The sequence below is a fragment of the Hyposmocoma kahamanoa genome, unplaced genomic scaffold (assembly GCF_003589595.1).
Source record: "Hyposmocoma kahamanoa isolate Upper Pololo Valley unplaced genomic scaffold, ASM358959v1 88, whole genome shotgun sequence".
Taxonomy (NCBI): domain Eukaryota; kingdom Metazoa; phylum Arthropoda; class Insecta; order Lepidoptera; family Cosmopterigidae; genus Hyposmocoma; species Hyposmocoma kahamanoa.
This window is the reverse complement of record NW_020654466.1, coordinates 11,329,574-11,346,690: the sequence shown is the minus strand read 5'-3', so window position 1 is coordinate 11,346,690 and position 17,117 is coordinate 11,329,574. Positions and strand designations below refer to the sequence as shown.

Here is a 17,117-nt window from a genome sequence, read left to right as displayed (position 1 = left end):
CACACACACACACACACACACACACACACACACACACACACACACACTCAAATACAAATTCTCCAAGAAACACATACCACGTTGACAACTCCGTTTACATGACCGAAATTAAGCGACGTTGGTCGCGGTCAGTAGGTACTTGGTGGTTGAGGTTCCGTAGTAGGAGTCCCCGACTGTATTTTTTTAAAGGTAACGTCTAAATCATGATTCATATATTTTTAGTACGTGTTATGCTTCTTTCCGGTGTGGAGTATAACTATTAACAGTTTATTTTGCGGTCATCGTGATGCGTGACTTTGCAGGTTTGTGCCAGGATTTTCCAATGAGTCATACAGACTTAGCGAAGTCAAAACTATGAAATTGGCTACTGCCTACATAACTGAGTACGTAGTACTTATTTCTAATTAGAAAATTGAAAATGAACATTCGATTTCAGAGAACGGAAATAAGTATACGAGGATCGTAATAAGACTTTGACAAAGTTGCAAATTTTTCAAAATTTATGTGCGTATCGAACATACTGATTTCCGCTTGAAATTAACATCCTCCGAAATTAAGTGTGACTCAAGTCACGTACGACACAAAAAAATGCATCACAGTTTAGTCGTTTCTTTGACTGTATTTACTTAGTAAATTAAGTCTTACTTATTGTACCTATTCTAATTAATATCTTGGTGAATAATAAATAAATGCTTTTAAACATCTACTTGCCAGTGGCGAGGCGTCCATATAACTCAATTCCCACCGGCTTGCCTGAAATTTTCCACGTACCATCAAATATTATAAATATTTTAATGTAATTTACTACATTTTGTGGTCAAATTTACGTGTACAATAATTAATCAGTGAAATAAAGTGTACTTGTATCATGTGTGCTAATAAGTGTTGTGTTCAATTGTCGCCAAGGCGCCACTTGTTAAGGCAAGTGTTGCTTGTTTTGGTCTGGCTTTACTAAAGACAATTTTCACGCCTCGCCACTGCGACTTACAGAGTTGTAGATTAATATAATATGTATGTACTATTCCGGAAAGTGTTACAATAAAGTTTATTTTTTTATTAAATATCAGTTTATTTAATATAACGTTTCGAATATAAAGGCAAATCAAGAATATTAAGGCAAAAAAAGGTTAAATTGGTAGGTTTCCGTTAGACCTTTTACAGCGTGTGGATAGCGCTATGTAGTGCTCCATACCACTATTTAGTGGTTTTACCACAAAACATGAGCAAAATTTTTATTTAGGCAATTATTGTACCACCCGTAATAAATTAATAACAAATTAATTTAATGGGAAATGAAACCATTTTTCCGGATATAAATCGCATATACTTGTTTTTTCAAACAAACCAACGTTTCGGGCCCTTTGCAGGTCCCATGAAACGTTGGTTTGTTTGAAAAAACAAAATATACGCGATTTAAATCCGGAAAAATAGTTTCTTTTCCTATGTGTAACAATCGCGAAAACCTAAGAACACGATAAAGTAATTTAAGTTGGATTTTATTTAATAGCGGTAGAGCTCCTTGTGAAAGAGTTCGTCCAGGGAAGTACTGCCACCTTCCCTATTTCTGCCGCCAAACAGTAATGTAAGCATTACTGCCTTCCGGTTTTGAAGGGTAAGGGTGCTGGTGAAATTACAGGCACATGGGACTTGTCAATTTATGGCTCAGGGTGACGGGTGCAGTGGCAGTGATCTCAGGTCTTTGCAGTTTAATGCTCTGAGTGGCATTGCAACTGTTATGGACAGGCGTATAGCTTACCATCAGGCGCACGACTTGTTCGTCGCGTCACTTGATATTATATAAAAAAAAGCTCTATGTAGCCCTTATCTTGCACAAGACCTTAATGTACGGACAACGACACATCAGACTACGCATTTTTGTTCGAAGTCGGCTCCAGTGCAACGGAACAAGATACGTCAATGTGTAGCTCGATGTGCTGGCGTGTGTACCTCGGTGCAATATAACATAAAACACGTTGATCTTTTACCCGTGTTTTACGACTGAATGCGACTTTTATGAGCGAATTAATGAACGAAACGATGTTCGCAATCCCGTTCATTGCGAATTGCGAGTGTTTATTGTAATTAATTTATACGAGTACCGTCCACATCCCGTCACAGGCGCCGGCGGCGTGGAGATTTCAGGGACGACGTATAAATAATTCTTGTTAAATACCCATACAGCGCCATTTGAGATGGCGTCAATGATCTTGTGTTCTTGTGTTGTGAGGCTTTGATTTGTAATCACATTAATAAAGTATACATAAAAAAAAGTAACAAAATATTTATTTTCAGACAACATAGTCCATTCAAGTTAGTAACATAACACACTTTATAACTAGTAGTTAATATTAGGATTTGTACGTTACAGTCACCCTACGGGCTGACAAATTACATATTATTATAAGTACATCAAACAGGATGAATCCAACCCCCTCGGAGGCTCACTGACTCACACGTAAAACATGTAACTCAGTGCACCTCAGGAACAGTGCTGCTACTCCTCACTCTTCATACTATTGATGTGTAAACTATGTATATTTCTTCCAAGTACCTGCTGTATTCTTCATTTATATGCTGACGGTACTGAAATCAAGAACATATTGGCTATTTTTTAATGAAATTCTGGAAGCCCGGCTAGCTCAGTCGGTAGAGCGTGAGACTCCTAATCTCAAGGTCGTGGGTTCGAGCCCCACGTTGGGCGACAACTGTTCTTCTTGCAATAAAGAGTTGTCTGTGTGTTTAATGAACTGTTTATTTTGAAAATATTAATTTTTCATTGAAATCCGTTATCAATATACATTGACCTACCAACAAATATGTATTCTAATTTATGCTAAAGTTACGATTTTTGTTATCATACAAATAAATATCAACGATAGAATTACGTACTTTTCTGCCTAGGTAAGTAAAAAGAACTATTATGTATTAAAAAGATGTACAGTTCTAAGAAATCAAAATTAATGTTTAGCCCATTGGCTTACATATAATCGTAAGTCAATGGTTTAGCCACATAAATGTCATATGAACAGAGAAAACTTTATACCACAGTAAACTGTCAATTAGAAAATCTCTTTCTTACATGGTCTATGGTACCTAACACCGGTAATTACAGTTTTTTTATTGCCTTATGCAGTCTAAGGGTTCTCGTTGGATAAATAATTGAAGTTAAACAACGATGGACGTGGTCAGCACTTGGATAGATGATCGCTTGGGAATGCCGCATTACAGATTACAGGTTTTTAAATATTTAGATTATAAACCTTATAATTATAGTATCTAGATCAACGAGAAAAATCTAATCCTGGACTAGTGTCGCTAGCGACCGCTAAAAATACGGAAAATGTTTTATAATTTATTTTGACAAATTGTACAGCGCCCCTAGCGGTCACAAGTAAAATTACATTTCGTATACAAATATTTTACAAGCTCCCTAGCAACAACTACCACTAAACTCGTGATAGGTATCTTGATTTGATATATCGTCGCTGGAAAGCGATAATGCTGTAACACTCAAAAACTCAACTTTTCACTGTAATAACAAAAAAAATCATAACGCCGAAACGGTTCGAGTTTTTTGTGCCAAATTTAGCAAATAAGCCTTTAAAAAATAGAACTTCTTAACAATAAACTCGGATTTGAAATAGTTCTACTCCTAATGACGATTCTGTGGGTTACGATAATTTGAGTTTCAGATATTAACCCCAAAGAATTCTGTAACTTTCAAGTTAATTTGTATGAAGGTGCGACTAACCGTCGCAAAAACCGTCAATTTACGGTATTCTAAGAGTGATGTAAATGTATTAGAGCTCCTTAACACATTTTTGGTCTTTAAATGTTAACTTCTTGAAGATGTACGAAATTAAATACTGCTGTAAGAGTACTTTTTAAACCGAAGCAGGTAACATTTAAATGGTGTTAGTGAAAATCACATGCAATTTACATGGCTTTTAAAATGTTTATTATTAAAAAGAACCACTATTTGTGAAAAAGACTTTGGTCACTAAGAGTAGATACAATGAAACAAATCGAATTATAATATTGGAGATTTAATACTATAAAACAAAATCATTGACACTTTAAGTGCCATATTACATCGTTCTTAGAACTGATGAATTATAAATTCCTTAAATTCCTTAAATTCCATAAAATAATAATAATGAACAACTAATCTTACTCTTGATTATTAGTTTTCATTTTCTGTTCTCATATTTTCTATCTTAGTTTATTGCCTGGTACCTACGAGAAAAAAATTATTACGTGTTAGTATAAATTCAATAATAATTAAACCAACCCAATTCTTCGTAGGCACTAGGTAATGATCGAAAATAGTGAAAATATGGAAACATTTTATCATGATTATAATTAAAATTAAAACCAAACTATATCCAACAATTAAGCACACTTCAAAATTAAAAAAAAAATTAAAATTAGACCTTCTAAATTCCATGAACTGCAACTCGGTTGTACATCACTGATATTTTCGGGTGGTAACAGGTCAATTGTAGGTTAGGTCCAGGAACTGCAATCAGCTTCCGCATTATTGGTCTTTTTGAAAGTACACATTTTCTATGATCATTTCAGTAGATACTTTGAATAAATTTTTCTAAGGGTTTCTAAACGTGGGCGTCAGATCATAAACTTTTGATCATAGGCTAGTTTTGAGTTTGGCGTATTGCATATCTTTTGGTGACATGTCGCGGAACTTCTTGATGCAGTTTGAGGCATTAAATCTGGTTAAATTATTCTCGGCGGAAGACTGTTGCACATTGGATTAGGTTACAATTTATTAGAACCGTCTGATGGCCGTAGTAATTTGGTATTTAAAATTTTAGTCTTAGATTGTTTTGACTAGTAGCATAGCGTTAGTCGACAGAAATTGTTTCTTTGTTCTCTTTTAGCTCACCTAGGCATTTTCTTCTTTTTTGTGACATTATTTGTGTTTTTATATTCGTTAGCATGTGTAGAATATATTATATACATGTATCTATTTTATTAATAATTAAACTTTGTGGTATGCATGACTTAACTGATACTACTGATAGTAATTATATGACGTAATCTGTGCTATTGGCTGTGACAGAGTTCATGCTATCTAGAAATAAGATTTTGTGATACATGAGTTTGCTGAATAAATGATGATGGTTACTGTTGTGAAGCGAGAAAAAACTTCATAAAAGGACGGAAACACACTACAGGTACCTATAAACATTTATCTGCCTACCCCAATGGGAGAACGGCGAGAGATATATGTATGTATCCAGATAATGGCTTGTTTGCAATATTTTATCTAAATCCGATTTAGTGACTTAGTGAATAATAATCACCTAAACAATTCGGGGGTAGACCTCTAACTTAAAAGTCGAATTTTAGTTGCGGAATATATTTTAATTAAAATAAATAGTTAAATAACACTTATAGGCAAAATATTTACATATTATGATAGTTTAGGCTACAGTACCTGTTGGCAGTCTAGAATCCTTACAGTTACTCCTCACTTACAACACATCACAAAAAGCACACAACATTCACATGGAGGGCATCAAAGGCAGTGTAGAGGCACTTTCTCAATCCTTTTCTGCACGGATGACTGCATTTGAAGATGAACTTAAGAAGATCTCGCCTGGTGGTGGTGTCTCCAGCAGTGGCCTTGCTCAACAGTTCCAGCAATTCCAAACGTTTATATTGTCTGCACTGGTTAGTCTTCAGAAGCAGTTAAACTTGCTCATATCCGAGTGTGATGCAATAGAGATGCGTTCTAGGCGCAAGATGTTAGTGCTTCATGGAATACCTGAAGCCAAGAATGAAGACACTACCCAGGCGGTACTTAATGCAGTCTTAAAGCATCCTGGTTTGCCGGTTATAAAGCCAGATGACATCAGGCGAGTTCATCGTATGGGGCGAGCCACCAAAGAAAAGCCTCGCCCCCTTGTTATAAAATTCTGCTCACAGGATCTTCGTGACAGGGTATGGTTTTCCAAAAGTCAACTCAGGTAGTGGGTTCACACTGTCAGAGTTTTTGACCAGAAGGCGCCATAATCTCTTCATGGAGGCCAGGCAGAAACTTGGAGTTGCGAAGTGCTGGACAAGTCAGGGCCGCGTTGTGATGCTTGGCGAAGGAGGTAAGCGGCACGTTATTCACACGTCTGCGGAGCTCCAACAGTTCGCGGAGACATCGGCAGCGGCTAGTACGTTTCATCAAGATCCTACTGGAGGCGCTTCCTCGCTGCCAGCACCAGTGGAGAGCGCTGCTATTCGTAGAAAGCGTGCGCCAACTACAAAAAAATAGTGGTAATGCTAGAAAGACTTGTTTTCCTCGATCTGATTTGTTTTATATGTTTTACCATTGTAGCAAACACTGAATTACCTGTATTTGTATTGTCTATTGGTGTTGAGAGCATGAATAAGTAGCATTTTTTATATTTTTGTCCTTGTGGGTAATATTTAGTCGTAGCGTCATGTAGTAACCGTTTATTTTGTACACATTTTTAAAGTTTTTGCAAAACAACCACTTTTACTTTTTCTGTTTTGACAAATAGTACCTAGACTTTTTTCTTTTTGTTTTTTTTTTTTTTGAATTTGCTTTCGTATGGATGAGCTGTTGTTTTGTCATATTTATCACATTCATTCACGTATTTTCCGTATCGCTTGCTCATTTTATACATTTAGCAATCTGTGTGTCAAATTGTCCATTGATATTTTTATTTTATTTTATCTGTAGCATTCATAGAAGGATGGAAAATAGTGCGTTCCATTCCATTCTATGCTTTTGTTGTGATCATAGATTCTGTATCTATGGTTGTGATGTTTTTGTAATTTTTAATTTTTAATGTTGTTTCGTGGCTTCTGGGCGGCTGGCGGATACAAATTATATTATTTGATTTTTATTTTTAATCTATTGTTACTATTATTTTTATATATATTATTAATTTATTCACTCTATTTTCATTTTATTTTTTATTTATTTATTTTTTATTTTTGGTATTATTTCATTAATATTTTGTTATTACTTATATACCAATTAACTATGGATATATCAATATGTAATCTAAGTGACTTATATATGTCTTGCTCCTCTGAGTCTTCAGACGATAGCTTCCACAGTTTGCCTGCCCTTGATGAGCTGCTGCATAACACCTTCTCAGAAGTTCCTAAGAATTTCAATGTAGTACACATCAACGCGCAGAGTATTCCAGCACATTATGCGGACATGCTAGCTACGTTTGACAACAAAAATATCCACGCTATTCTTGTGTCGGAGACATTTTTAAATCCTAGCCTTTCTTCTACTTCTGTCTGTCTTCCAGGTTTCCAACTGATTCGCAATGACCGTGCTAGTTCTTCACATGGTGGGGTAGCCATTTATCTTCGTAGCCATATTCCTTTTGCAATCCTCAGTACTTCACCTCAACCCCCTCCACCTGATACTGCAGAACATCTGTTTCTGGAATCATAAACTACTTCTGGGAGTTTACTATTGCCCATCTCTAAGAATTGACTACTTTTCCGCTCTTGAAAAGCTCCTTGAAGACTTTGCTCCTTCATATGATCATACCATTTTGTTGGGTGATTTTAATACTTGCCTTCTTAAAAATGATTCACGTTCGAGCAGTCTTCGTTCTGTTATAAATTCCTGTAACTTACATATTCTTCCATCGAACGCTACGCATCATTTTCCTAACTGTACTCCCTCTCTTCTGGACCTCATAGCAGTCTCTTCTCCCGAACTTGTCACCAAGCATGGTCAATTCACGGCCGATGCCTTTTCCTATCACGACCTCGTGTACCTGTCGTATAGGGTGCGCGTGCCCAAGGCTAAGCCTAAAATTCTCCTACAACGTAATTTTGGAGCCATGGACTTAGATCGATTGCGTGAAGATGCGAGTAGAGTTGACTGGTCAATAGTGGATAGTGTTGGTTCGGTGGATGAACAGGTCGAGTTATTTACATCGCTACTCACTCACCTTTATGATGTACATGCACCAGTTCGACCCGTTCGGATCAGGCACCTTCCTGCACCGTGGCTGAGTAATGACCTTCGAAGTTATATGGAGAAGAAGAATCGTGCGAAAACCAGGTACAAAATTGAACCATCTGATGCGTATTGTAAAAAATATCACCGAATCAGAAATCGCTGCAACACATTGATTAGGGATGCTCAGCGACGCCACATCCACACATCCATCGAAAATGGTAACCCCACTAAAATTTGGAATTTCCTTAAATCGCTTGGAGTTGGTAAATCTCATAGCAATAATTCTTCCTTAGACCTGAATCTAGATAACCTTAACAATCACTTTTCATCTGCGCCAGTCTTTGACTGTTCAGTCAAAGACAACACTTTGCTATATCTTTCATCATTACCAACTCCTGACTATTCATCTTTTGTTCTTAATCAATTTACTGACTGTGATGTTAAGAAAAACATTTTAGCTATCGCTTCCAATGCTGTAGGCAGTGATTGCATTAGTCGTAATATGATCATTCCGCTCCTCGATCTCCTCACTCCCGTCATTACTAAAATCCTTAATAAATCTGTCTCTACCTGTGTTTTCCCCTCTGCCTGGAAAAACGCTTATGTCATTCCACTACCGAAAAAAACCAAACCCAGCTTCCCTTCAGACTACCGTCCTATTTCAATTCTTCCTTTCCTGTCGAAAGTCCTAGAAAAGCTTGTTCACTGTCAGTTGACTAATTTCGTAAACAGGAACAACCTTTTCAATCCTCTCCAGTCTGGTTTCCGCATTGGTCATAGTACGACTACTGCACTCACGAAAATCACTGATGACATCCGTTTGGGTATGGAAAATCAACAATTGACTGTGCTGACACTCCTCAACTTCAGTAATGCCTTCAATGGTGTTGACTTTGACCTATTATTGGAGGTATTGCGTACTCTTAACATATCTCCAGCAGTTATTGATTGGTTTCGAAGCTACCTCTGTGGACGTCGGCAGTGTGTGCGCAATGAGAATTCTTTCTCTACGTGGTGCGATATTTCCGCCGGAGTCCCGCAGGGTGGCATCCTTTCTCCTCTCTTATTTTCTTTGTTTATTAACTCTATCACACAATCCCTCACTTCTTCTTATCATCTTTATGTTGATGACCTCCAGATTTACACCCAGTCGTCTATTCAAGACTTACCAAGTGCCATTAACGCTACCAATGTGGACCTTGAATCCATTCGTCAATGGAGTCAGTCCTTTGGCCTTAAAGTTAACCCATCCAAAACACAATCGATTATTATAGGTAGCACTTGGTTCAATTCTCGTTTAAATCTAGACTCCTTTCCCCCTGCGGTTTTCGATGGTGTCTGTATTCCTTATTTGGATACAGTCAGAAATTTGGGGGTAATTTTTGATAAATGTCTGACTTGGAAGTCGCAAGTTGCTGAGGTTAGCAGGAAGGTGTTTGGTGCGCATTTCTCTCTGAGAAGGCTTAAAAACTTTCTGCCGACTAAAACCAAAATTACTCTGGCCCAGAGCATTCTCCACCCGATACTGGACTATGCAGATGTTTGCTACCCAGATTTGTCAGTAACTCTGCTCAATAAATTGGAACGGCTCCAAAATATGTGTGTTAGGTTCATCTTCGGACTACGTAAATTTGACCATGTCTCCCAATTTCGCGCACAAATTAAATGGCTGCCCATCCATCGGCGTAGAGATCTTCATATCCTTTCACTTCTCTATTCAATTCTGTTCTATCCCTTTACGCCTTCTTATCTTAAAGATCGCTTTACTTTCCACTATTCTACACTCTGTCGTCCCCTTCGCTCCTCTGATACTCTCTTACTTAACTTGCCCTCTCATACCTCTAACTTTTATTCCAACTCTTTTACCATTTCTGCGATCAGATTGTGGAATTCTCTCCCTGAATCGATTCGACGATCCACTTCTCTTGATTCCTTCAAACTACGTGTCAAGGATCACTTCCTCAACTCCTAAATTTCGTCTGTACTCTACTATCCTTTCATTTATTTCCTGCATTTATACTTCATTTTTCTTTTTCCTTTAAAAGTATATAAGCATTTAATATTATTATGTATTTATTGTTATGTACGTATTAATAATATTATTGTTATTTGCATGTATATGTATATCTATCTATGGATATGTATATACATTTTTTTTTTATTACTTATTATGTAATATACTTATGATGATATTTTTTGGTTGCACCTCTTTTGCATATCCGAAATGTCTATCCTAAGGTTGCCTGGAAGAAATTGCTACATAGCAATAAAGCCGCCTGTTGCACATTGAATTACCACTACTGTTATACTTAAGCTATTGTACTGGATTTTAATTGTATTTTTTATGTGCAATAAAGAATATTTCATTCATTCATTTATTCATTCATTCATTCACCTAAACATATTAACATACCTACATATCACAATAACTTTTGAACTTTGTAGGATTTCTCAGTCGAATAAAATCACTGTAATCATGGTGATTTGAGTAAATTTCACTATAATTTAAATATACGTACTTCATTAATTTCAGACTCTTATGGTCTGAATAAATAAATGAGATTAAAATAAGGAAAAAGAAATAATATTTTCAATAATAATTGAAAAAAATACTTTCGATTTTGCTATAAAAAAACCTCTGACAACACACACAACCCTACCCTCCCTGCTGTATGCGTAGTCTCTAAAGATTGCTGTAAGTCGCGGTGTCATGAAGCGAGGGAAGGATAAAATGACGTAAGGAGAAATTCTGTACTTGCTTATATTTGTTTTTAAATACCGTAACACTCATTGCACTGTAAAAACTCGGACCTTTAAAACGCTGTAAATCACATTGTACGTACTTTACAACACTCAAGTAAATGCTGCAAGTGATACAATTTTAACATTAGGGAACGCAAAAATGCTGTAATCAGAAGCACAGAAAAATTTAATTACATGTTATTGATGTAACGCACATTTCGCAAAAAAACGCAGGATTTTATGTGGGTTATCTCGTTTTAAAATTCCTTAATCAGAAAAAAGCGTTAAAAAAATTTGCTGTCCAGATTTTATTTTTCATTTTAGAGACATGAGACCCAGACCAATCGAAGCAGAAAAGAAAACTGAAGAAGAATATGCAAAAAAAGCATTTTTGCAGGTATTGCGGGTTACAGCATTATCGCTTTCCAGCGACGATATGCATATATATTTCTGCATATAGCAAGAACCACTTCACGGCATTTTGATTATTTTCCTTTTCACCTTAATTTACTTTCCACTCTGTGTACGAAATTACATTTAGGAAAATTTTAATTGGTACTGAAAGCACGCTAACAGGTGAGATCCTACCCTAAGTATACATTAATATTTTTCGTTTCTCTTCTTTTGGTCTTTGTAGTTGTACCATTAACAGTTTATTTTGACTTATAAGAAGTGTGGTAAATATGAAAAATGAGAAAAAAGATTCCGTCTTTAGACTCGAGTGACTAATTGTAATGAAATTACCCACTCAGACTATATTTATCACCAGGATGCGCATATTGTGAAACATATAGCAACGTTGTGTTGGATGCAATTGATTGCAACAATCAATAACATAACTGTTAGGTTGATCACTGAAAATGAGTCATTTAAGAATAAAACTACAAATATTATGATGGAAGTTAATTAATTTGCTACTCCGCGAACCTAGTGAAGGTTCAATTGTGCAAAATAGCTGCGCTTGTGTTCAATATTTTTTCTTGCAGTTAATTTTCCCACCATCACTCCTTATAAAAGTAATAAAATAAATAACACAAGCGCAACTGCAGTCATAAACACTACCACCAAATTTACCCGACACGTGTTTCGCCTCTCCACGAGGCATCCTCAGGGGCTGTTGTTGTTCAGGCGCAATTAATAGATTCAGGCATTGACTTACAAATAAATTCAGGCGTTACTTTGGGAAATACATGTTAATAAAAATGGAAGTTGACCATAATAAATATCATGGTCACAAATTGTACCAGTTGTACGTTGTTAAAAAAACTACAACATGTCTCCTTAGCTCTATTATCAAATAGAGCTCCAAGAGTTAGAGTTATTAGAAATTTCTTTGAATAAAAGAAATCACGTAGTTGAAAAGTACTTGCAAAAGAACCGCCTTTTCGGCTACACATAGACAGAAATAATTGATTTACGACACGATATTTTAAAATGATTCTAATACTGCAAAAAAATCATTTACCGCCGCGCCGTGGGCGTGACAACTGTCAACTGGTTTATATCAATTGAATGTATAATTATGGAACTCATACAAAACGAACAAAAATTTTTTTTTATATAATAATAAATATATTTAAAGATAGTGCTAAGCCTTAACACAGATATTATTGGTATTATAAGCATCATCATTAGCATTTAATATTGCTACAAGCAAAGGCTGGGAAGACTTATTACAATTTCTTGACACATCATACACTATAAATTCTGATCATGTCATTTAACGAGTCTTGCAGTCTGCTTAAAGAAACAGTAACACTTCTAAATGGAACACTTCTTCTGGAATAATCAAAAACTTTATTCTATAAAAACAGTTTTACTTTTTAAAAGATTATAAATTTACAAAATTTCGTCAAAAATATTAACCTAAAATAAAATCCCAGCCTGTATCCTGTCTCGCTCAAAAATTCCCATTGTGCTGGCGGCGCGGCGGCGAGGTAATCGATGGCAATGGACACCGGCTGACCAACCACGACCCAGAGGGTCGATCACAGGCCCTAGCTATGAGTGGGTGACCCAACTCTTTAAACAAGTCCCTAGCTGGTTTCAAATCTGGATGATGCACTGGTCTCATTTGTCATTGTATCGAATCAATATCAATCGAACCTTTTATATAATTGTGATACACTCATTATATTCTACTTACTACCCTATTTCGCTGTTGCATGTCTGTTGTTCAACAATGCGTATTTCGATTAAAAGCTAATTTTTATGCAAAACCATATAAATTTTCAGAATTTAAAACGTTATCTTCTTATTTATTAATAACTATTAAATGACTATTTCAAATAGTTGCAAACAAGCTATAGCAAAGTAGAAAGCGTACCGAGTAAACATAAATAACGACGTTGTAAGATAAATAATGTCAAATTAGAAACGTGAGCAATTATTAGCAAAACACGTGAATTATTTGATATTTAAAAAAAAATCACAATGTTACGTATAGCGCCACCTAGGGTCGAGTAGAAAAAGCATGACAAACTAAGAATTTATTGCGAAGCAAATAATATTTTCTTTTTGCAGTAGATGGCAGGCTTCTCGAAAAAGTTTCAACAAATGTTGTTTAGAAATATTTTTAATGCAAACATTGATTTTAATGTTATTTGAAGTTAATACACTGGTTAATTAATATTATTTGAAACATTAAATTAAGAAAATTCTAAATTTATATACTTATAAAAATTAAAGAAAATCTGTTAGGGTATTTCAACAATAGTACTCATAGCCGAAATAGCTCAGTTGGGAGAGCGTTAGACTGAAGATCTAAAGGTCCCCGGTTCAATCCCGGGTTTCGGCAAACGTTTTTACTTTTTTGCATTCTTTATAGTTCTTTAAATTTCTGACATTCATAAATTCTTTTTCACAAGAATATTCAATGCATTACAAAACTTCTGTAAACAGAGTAATCTGCTGCGTCTGTTACTTGTAATCCTAATTGTGGGGTCGAAACTAAAATGATTTTTTACTTGATTGATTTTAATTCAGTGTCTTTCGGTGTTTTCACACAGTAAAAAGAAAAATATAACTTCGATGCATCGGCCGGGAATCGAACCCGGGCCGCCCGCGTGGCAGGCGAGCATTCTACCACTGAACCACCGATGCTTGTATGTCTTAAACTGAAAGTCAAGTCCTAATCAGCTCAAAATTTATTATTATGATATCGACGACGCGACCGAATAATATGTAAAGGAAAAACTGCAACGTTACAGCAGCAATTAAAAACTTAAAAAATACTACTCATTGGTGTATATCCATATAGTATATCCATACTTAAACACAATGTATGACCAATTTAAAGAAAAAGTTTGATTTTATATTCTATAGAACAAACGTTGGAGTTCCGAATAATTATAAAATTAATTAGGCAATAAATCTGAAACTAAATTATGATGTGTATTTTGAGTAATTTAAAATTTATACACACGTATAAAAACGGGTGTGTCAAAATAAAAAATATCATAGGAAAATGATATTGTTTCTGAAATCTTTTTCTGTGTAAATATTTCTATTCACATCACTAGTTTATTTGTATTTCATCAAAATTATTAATTATAATAACAGATTCAAACAACGATATCTATCTTTGGATTCAAACACTAAACACTAAATACACCTCACTTACGAAATAAAATACGAAATAATGTCGAGGTTGGTCATGTTCCTATGAACCGTTCGACTGAGGGTCTTCTGCGAAATCCAATATTACTGTTCCATAAACTTTTTTATGTTCCGACGCACGAATGGAAATGCTGTCAATACACGCTTTATGGGTCTCTACCGTTACGTTTTATTATTTAAATTGGTCAAATATTCAATAGAACGTAGGAATAACACGCCTTTCTTAGGCGAATATCGCACATTGGCAATTCTTAGGGTCGTATTCTAGAACTCTACTCAATGCTCAAGTCAGGATTTGAGTATGATTTCAAGAACTAGAAATCATACTCAAGTCCCTGCCATTTGGGTCGTATTTCCAGTGCTTGTGTTTCAAATGCAATCTTAACTTGAGCATTGAGTAGAGTTCTAGAATACGACTCTTAGACTACATCTGTTTCGTGCCAAGTGCAAATGCTGTAATATCTTTAATTAAATTATTATTATTCTTCTTGGGTAGCGGCTACATATACATATATAGCAGATTGTCGAAAGTACTTTGCAAATTATAATAAAAGTGTAACAAGATTATATAGAAACCATCACGTGAACGAAGTTACAAAATAAATTTTACGTGCACATTCCAAGTAGTTAACAGGCTTACGAGTCTGTTACTTGTAATATTTTTTTGTCTTATATACATTTTGCAATAGCTGATTACAAAACATCACCGCTTGTAATTGAACTGTACACGAAACATTAAATTGTAAAAATTGTAATGACAAAAAAAAATTCAATTCCATTTTCAACCCCTAAAGTTAACCTACAAATACATACGTCTAAGTCATAGTGAGAGTGGCTTGTCTGTTGGAACAAAATTCACTAAAACAATAAACAAAACAAAAAAACCACAAATAAATATTTGACTTTCGAACATACACGGCTGTGATTGGGTCACCATTTCGTGTGTACAAGAATATGCCAAATTTCAACTTTGAAAATAGTGACAGTATAGTGTTTCGTTTTCATTCAAGAGAGCTGATAGTACTGCTGCTAACATCAACAGCATGTAGTCAACAAAGTTTCCTCACAGTAGTAATAATACCTAGGGTCAAAATAATGAAATTGGCGAGGCTTCTAAATTTTAAATTTTGGCATCATTCATTTGTTGTCGTTTTCATTAGTTATATTCTTTATTTAATTAATTATTTTGCATTCGCTTTCAAACAAAAATAATACTATTATATATATTATATTCGTGTAATTATTTAATGTGAGTTCCGTGGTTTTTCATTTTCGATATATATATAGTGTATGGAGTGAATGCAACTAACAAACGCCCTGTGCGTTTTTGGTTTGCTCGATTTCGTGAGTCTAGTGGACGACTAAAGCTTAAGGTGAATAATAACGGGTTGTGACATTGACTTACAAATAAATGGACGACGGGTCTAATACAAAAACCACGAAAAAAATGTCCCAAGTCAACCTATTCGAAATTTAAATTGTAATGTCATCGCAGTATCGCGCTGTCAGTAGAACAAATGAAGACTAAAGCGGAGTTTGGCGCTCTGTATACGATTTTAGCGGCTTACAAGTGCGGACACTTTTTAGCGCGGACCCGACGTCCATATAATTGTAAGTCAATGGGTTGTGAGCTCTTCATGAAGTCGATCCATCTCAAACGATGAAGGAAATAGCAGCACGGTGTTACTATATCCTTCATATCGATCCATTTGCCCAAATCGGTATAGCAAGAAAAAAATATATAATTACAGGTCCGAACTATAACGAGCAACGCACTTTGTCTTCGAAATAGATACCTATGTATGCATTTTTAGAACGTATCTAATTATTTATGATAAAAACTTGATTTCTTAACTCTCTCTCAACAAAATGATTTTTTTTAGAGACAACAAGTTGAATTCTGGTGATGAACCCCAAACAGTGTCTAAAAAAGAAACTCGCCCACAGAAAATTGTTGGTAACTGCTTGGTGGTCTTGGTGGTCGCGAAGCAATCCACAGCTGTCCTAAATCTAATTTAGTTTATGTTCTTAATCTAACCATGACAGCTGAACGCTAATGCGAAATAAATGGGGAGAATGATGACAAGCAGTTGCTTGTCATCATTCTCCCCATTTATTTCGCAAACGGTTTATCAAGCAATCTTCAACTGCTCCAGCTACTTCTAGACGATAACGCCAGATCTAATACTTTTTTGATAATGATAATATTAATTATTTTTTAATAAAAATATTTTTGTTCCTTTAACAACTGAACATAATTATGTATGTTCAATTGTTGGCTTGTTCGTCCCGTCACTTGATATCATAAAAAAAAGTTATAAAGTGAAAAATATGCGCATTATATAAAGATGTGCAATATGCAACATTTATTTTTCTAAGTACCAGATATAGTACTTAAGCTTTAAGTTGAGCCTTAAGTAAACATCAACCTTCCAGAGATATATACTTCATATATTCATTACAGACGGATATGATAAAAGAATGTATCTACCACAATGAAAAATTAAAAACATAATAATTTGAATAAGATTGTAAAGTGAAAAGTGTATGAGTATGACAACAGACGAAAAACAAGCAATGAATAATGTATTATCGAGTTCTTAGGTTTTTGCGATTGTTACACATAAGAAATGAAACTATTTTTTCGGATTTAAATCGCATATATTTGTTTTTTCAAACAACCCACCCATGGTCACGGTTGACTGAGGTGGTACAGTCATCAACCAGTTATGTCTAACATTAATGCAAACCACCCTATTTTTTCACTATAGTTACAAAAGTTATT

The 17,117-nt window shown here is 35.2% G+C and overlaps 3 non-coding genes across 3 annotated transcripts; 2 read left to right on the top strand and 1 right to left on the bottom strand.

Moving 5' to 3' along the window:
• The first annotated feature begins 2,628 nt into the window (after positions 1-2,628).
• Positions 2,629-2,701, top strand: Trnar-ccu. Its single transcript has one exon. It is a non-coding gene; the product is annotated as a tRNA-Arg (tRNA).
• A 10,737-nt stretch (positions 2,702-13,438) lies between these two features.
• Trnaf-gaa lies at positions 13,439-13,511 on the top strand. Its single transcript has one exon. It is a non-coding gene; the product is annotated as a tRNA-Phe (tRNA).
• A 234-nt stretch (positions 13,512-13,745) lies between these two features.
• Positions 13,746-13,816, bottom strand: Trnag-gcc. The gene has a single exon. It is a non-coding gene; the product is annotated as a tRNA-Gly (tRNA).
• Positions 13,817-17,117: the final 3,301 nt, after the last annotated feature.